The 6,256-nt window shown below is 38.7% G+C and overlaps 1 pseudogene; it reads left to right on the forward strand.

Moving 5' to 3' along the window:
- The first annotated feature begins 1,586 nt into the window (after positions 1 to 1,586).
- On the forward strand, positions 1,587 to 5,907 carry LOC142433831 (histone H2A.Z pseudogene; annotated as a pseudogene).
- Positions 5,908 to 6,256: the final 349 nt, after the last annotated feature.

A 6,256-nucleotide genomic window follows, 5' to 3' on the forward strand; every position in this document is an offset into this window, starting at 1 on the left:
ATCTTTTTAAAAACATTTTCCTTCTACTTGAGTACCTAGCATCAGCTCCTCATTTTCCCTCTCCCTCCTCCATGCCCCCTTGATAATTTAAATATTATTCTTTTTTTTCCATGTCTTACACCAACTGCTGTCTCATTTTACCCACTTTTCTGCTGCCCAGGCCCCTGGGATAGGGGTCATACATCAATCATTGTGATCAGTTCCCCCTTTTTGCCCCCCACACACCTTTACCCTCCTAGTATCGCTGCTCTCCTTATTGGTCCTGAGGGGTTTATCTGTCCTGGATTCCCTGTGTTGCGAGGTCCTATCTGTACTAGTATACATGTTCTGTCTAGCCTGATTTGTAAGACAGAATTGGGGTCATGGGAGTGGGATGGGGGGAAGCATTAAAGAGCCAGAGGAAGGTTGTGTGTTTCACTGGTGCTGACTGGCTCTTCTCTTCCTTGTGGCCGTTCTGACAGGCAGTGTCTAATTGGCTATTGATGGGCTTTGGGTCTCCACTCTCCCCTTTCCCTTCAGTCCCATTGACATTATTTTTGTCCACTGTATACTTTTTGACCATTCCTCGTATTTGATCTTGACACCAATTCTAATACCTATTGTGCAAAGCTGTAGTAAACTTAGCATTGGTTTGAGATGATATAAATTGGCATGTCTAAAAATATGATGTAATTTAATTGTTAGATTTTATTTAGGTATGCATTACAGAAATGCTTAATACATAAAGCCTTGGACTCCAAGAATAGCATTTCGTAGGAAGAGGCCAAGTGCATAAAGTAAGAAGTAATGGAAAAGCAGAAGTAATGGATATTGTTCTTAGGTGCTATTGAGTAGATTACGGCCCATATGCACAACAGAATGAAACGCTGCCCAGTCCTGAGCCCTCTTAAGAATTATTCCTATGCTGCCAGGTCCTGAGGCTTTGGATATTATAATTTAAATCATTTTGCAAACAATAATGAGGTCATACAAAAAAATAAGTCCTTTACATTGCATATTGGTTTTTGGCCAGCAGAGCAAACACTTTCACTTGAGGTAGTAGCAAGTGGATTACACCCATGCTACTATTAATAAGTGGTGAAAATGCTGTATTATATCTAGAGTATAAGACTAAAGACTTAAGTGAACAAATGCTTTTAGTTATATAGCAAAATACTATGAAAAACCGTTGCTTCACATGACATGGAAACTTCTGAAATCATAGGCATGTGCTCATCTACTCCGTGTGAGGGTTGAGATGGATCGTGTGATCTCTCTCCCAGAGAAGAAAGATGAAAAGACCCAATTTTGTTGTTACATCACAAGTCACTTCCCATGGTTGTCTACTCCTGTAGCTAATCTATGGTCGAGAGACTTTCTTGAACTCACTGACTCTGCCTCACTAAGCTGGATCCTTCCTTGCTTTATCATGAGCCAGAAACTATGTTGGAAATTGGTTAAAATGAGATGTACTAACATTATACAGAGTGAGGAACAAAATGTCCAAACAAGAGCTGGCACATGTGTCAATGTCCAGTTATACAATACATAGACATTAAATACATACTGTGCATTGATAATTTTGATATTTTCATTTGAAAATTACCATGACATTGGTTAAATTGGATTCCAAGAGCTACACAGATCCTGATGATGACTTCTTCCTTAATCATGCATACAACACTAAGCATACTCAGATCCATGAAAGACTAGTAACATTGGCATTCCTTAGCTATTGTTGTTGTTGGGGTCCATTGAGTTGAACTTGACTCAGGAAACATGGGACTGAGTACAGCTGTCCCGTAGGGTTCTCTGAGTTGCCATCTTTATGGAAGCAGATCTTTTCTTATGTAGAGCTGCTGGGTAGGTTGTAAGCATGAACATTTTGATTATCAACCAACTGCCTACCTGGTGCACCTCACTACTGAAACCCTTTATTTTTATTAGCAATGTTATAGTATCTTTTAGTCACGAAGGAGATTACTGAGAGATGTTTGGGACGTGGATTTCCTGGGTGGATGGAACTCCATAAAGTTCTCAAGACTTTGATTTTCCAGAAGCAGAATGTCAGGCCTAGTGTTTGAGGTAAAACTGTGTGGATTCAAATGACAAACCCTATGGAGCTCAGTTCCACTCTCCAACACATGGGGTCACAAGGAGTCAGAACTGACCTGGCAGCAATTGGTTTGGGGTTTTGCTTTTGAGGAGTACCAGTAATGTTGCAATGTCATAGGAACAGAAGAGAAAGGCAAGACTGAGGATCACTGAATGCCAAAACCTTCTCTAAGAAGAGATCATTTGGTAGTAACTGGCAGGATCCAGCTAAGAGAGAAAAGAAAGGAAGCAAAGACAAACAAATATCTTGTTTAATTCACTAATCTAAAATGCGCCAATTCATTTTAAGTACTACTACTAACAAAGTATTGAGTGTTCAGAACACATGAATAAGTGAAATGAACTGCTGAGTTATCAGCATTATATGAATTTAAATGTGGGTTTAGATGAGTTAAAATGTATATTGTACACTCTATGTAACTCTACATTATAATGTTTAAAGGTATAATAAAAATGCTTTAAAAAGGTGTTAAAGAGAGGAGACCAAATAGAATCATAAAAAATGTTCGCTGAAAACAAGATGAGGCAGAAAAATACGCCTCTGGCCACTAAGATGGAACAATTACGAACATGATGGATAGTTACCCAAACTTATGAAATGCAAGTGGTCTAAATACAATGATGAGACGAAAGAGGTTGTCAAAGTGGAATAAAAAACAAAACCTAACTATATGCTGTCTACAAGAAATCTATTTTAAATATGCGGGGCTTCAAAAATCCAGGGCAATAAGGATGAACAGATAATGGAATTTTTTAATGAATTATTTGAATTCCCTCTGATAAAGATTTAGATAGATAGGAAATAAAGGAAGGAAGAAAGGTGTGCCATGCTACCTCCAGTAAAAAGAAACCTGGGATAGCGAGAATAATTTCAAATACAGCAGATTTCAACGCAAGGAAAATCCTCAGGGGTAAAAAGAGGGCACTATAGAATGACAAAAAGATCAACAACCGAGATAAAAATACATGAGGCAAAAACTTACAGAAGTTAAAATGAAAACAAACATATAAATTTACTGTGATAGGGAGTTCAGAACCCCTAGTCAGTAAATGATAGATCAAGGAGGCATAAAATTAATCAGGATAGTGCTGGCTTGAACAGCACTATCAATCAACTTAATGTAATTGATCTTTATGGAGCAATTCATCCACCAACCACAAGAATACACAGTCTTCTTGAACTCAAATGGAATACTCCCCACAGAAGGTCACATTCGGGGCCATGAAACTTAGGTCAACACATGCTAAATACTAGAAATTAAGCGAAATATATGCTTGGGTCTGGATGGCATTAAATCAGAAATCCAAAATAGAAATATTACGAGACATCGAAAATACTTGTAATTAGAAAACACATTTCTCAATAACACAGGGCAAAGAAGGGCTTTCTGGACAAATTAAATATATTTAGAACTCAATAAAAATGAAATAAATGATAGAAATATGTGAGATGCAGCAGAACAAGCATGCATACACGGAAGTCTGTAGCTTTCAGTGTCAACATTAGAAAGGGAGAAAGATGCCCAGTAACCCAGACATCACCTTGGGAATCTAAGGAAAGCAGATCAGGTTATGTCCAAAGCAAACAGAAGAAAAGAAAGAACGAAAACTGAGCAGAAATCAATCATCTAAAATAGCAGCGATAGGGGGTGGGAAATAAGGAAACACTAATGGAACCAATAACTGATTCTCTGCAAAGACCAAGAAAATCAATATATTTCTAGCTAGGTCAGGTTAGCAATGAAAACCAGAGTTAAACACCAAGCTACCAAAAATAGAAACAGAAAAGATGACTTCTGACTTGAAATCCCATCAGTATGAAAAAGGCTAATAAAGGAAGACCGTGAACAACTCTATGCCTATAAGTATTAGAATTTAGATTAAATGGACTAATTTAATTTAATTTAAAGGCACAAACTATCCAAACTACACAAAGAGCACCTTTAAAACGTCAGAAAATAGGAAAGTGAAAAATCAAAACAAAAACATAAATTACCTGAACTTACAATGATAGGACTCTAGAGCCAACTGAGTCAACTCCCAATGGTCAATACTTCAGTGATGTAAGCAACAAGATAAAGCAATGTTGTGTTCTAGCTCAGAATACAAAAAAAAAACCTATTAGTCCACTCTGATATAAATAAATGATTGAGAACAGAAAAATCACTCATGTAAGAATTTCAAATACTTTTGGTCCATATTCTACCCTTAAGGAGGAGGCCATAAGTGTGGGTGTATTTCCTGAGTCCTTTCTAAAGAATATATTAGGAAAAGTGGGAGTGGGGTGTGGCACAGCAGAAGAACTCTAGCAAACACAATCTTGTCCAATGATCGAGGTCAACATCAACAGTGATTAATCAGGTTTAGATTGTATCCTGGGGATGCTGTGACGAAATTTATCTTTGTGACCTTCCTTCCCATAACCCAAAAACCCATTGAGTCATGAGAATGCCATCGGACTCATTTCAAGTGATAGACAATCTACAGTTAAGAGAAGCCTAAGAAGACATGTCAACCAACGCAATATGAAATCCTGAACATCATCCTGGGGCAGAAAAGGGACATCCGGCAACAAATAAAAATATCTGATAAATGTATGGGTTTTGGTAATGATAATGCATTAGTATTAATTTATTAATTATGAAAAAGTTACCATGCTAATATATTGCTAATAAGTAAATTGGTCTAGGAAATTGGCCTAGGACCTCTCTAATAGCTTCACAGTAATTCCATGAATCTAAAACCGTTCAAAAAATTTTTAACTTTAAATAGAATAAGAGCCTTACAAATGCTTTATATCAACTAATTTGACACCTTGTGTTACATAAAAAATTCAGTGAAGTATAAAAATTCTTCACATGGTGATCACATGGTTTGTCCTTAGATTGTAAACACTGTGGCTTTTCTCTATACCTGTTTGTGGGTGAGGATCAACTTTGTTAGTTGTGTCAGCTTGTAGATTTTATATGCCTTAGTGTTTGAGTGTTTGTTTGCTAACAGAAAGATCTATAATTGGAAACAAGAAGCTGCACCGTGAGAGAAAATGTGGCCCTTTGGTTCCGCAAAGACCATTGGAAAGGTTCTAGGAAAGCCTATGGGGGTTATACTCGGGTCATGGGATCACTATGAGCCAGAAGTGACTAGAAGGCAGTGCAGCTAGGTTTACAGATTCTACTGTGTGCCTGATTACCACCACCAATGTCTGTGGAGTAGTAGATTCCAACTCATGGATTCTCCATGGGTGTCAAAAGTAAAATACAGATCCAGGAATGGGTTTTGGGCTCGCACTAAATTCTAGCTCCACCTTAGGAACAATTAGTTCAAGTTTGAATCGCGGTGCAACAGAGTAGCTGTGGGGAGCTCACTAGGTGTTGGACTAGCCCTTTCTCTGCCTTGCTTGAGATTCAGCGGGATTCTAAATGGCTGGCTGGCGGTAAGGCTGGGAAGGACTCCGGAAAGGCCAAGACAAAGGAGGTTTCCTGCTCACAGCGAGCCGGCTTGCAGTTCCCAGTGGGCCGTATTCATCAACACCTGAAATCTACGACGACCAGCCAGTCACGGGCATGTGGGCGCGACTGCCGCTGTGTCCAGCGCTGCCATCCTGGAGTACCTCACCGCAGAGGTACTTGAACTGGCAGGGAATGCATCAAAAGACTTGAAGGTAAAGCGCATAACTCCTTGTCACTTGCAACTTGCTATTCGAGGCCATGAAGAGTTGGACTGGCTCATCAAGATGACCATTGCCGGTGGTGGAGTCATTCCACAAATCTCTGATTGGGAAGAAAGGACAACAGAAGACTGTCTAAAGGATGCCTGGATTCCTTATGATCTCAGGACTCTAAATACTCTAACAGCTGTGGGTGATTCCAGTGGACTGTCTCTCTGTGAAAAAAAACACAATTTTGCCTTTTTGTAATTCTATTTGAGCAAGTTGGGAGTTTCATTAACTTCCCAACCAACCAAATTTCTGCATTCGAGTCTTAACCATATTTAAGTGTTACTGTGGCTTCAAAGAAGCTATTGATTCTGAAATAGTGGGTTTTGATTGCGTTGACTGTTTTTAAAAAACTGTTTGAGTTTTAATTGTGATGCAGAAGCTATAGTAACAAACATTTGGTTTTGTACAGACATTATTTCCACTCTGGTGGATAAGCTCAATAAG

The sequence above is a fragment of the Tenrec ecaudatus genome, chromosome X, assembly GCF_050624435.1.
Source record: "Tenrec ecaudatus isolate mTenEca1 chromosome X, mTenEca1.hap1, whole genome shotgun sequence".
Classification (NCBI taxonomy): domain Eukaryota; kingdom Metazoa; phylum Chordata; class Mammalia; order Afrosoricida; family Tenrecidae; genus Tenrec; species Tenrec ecaudatus.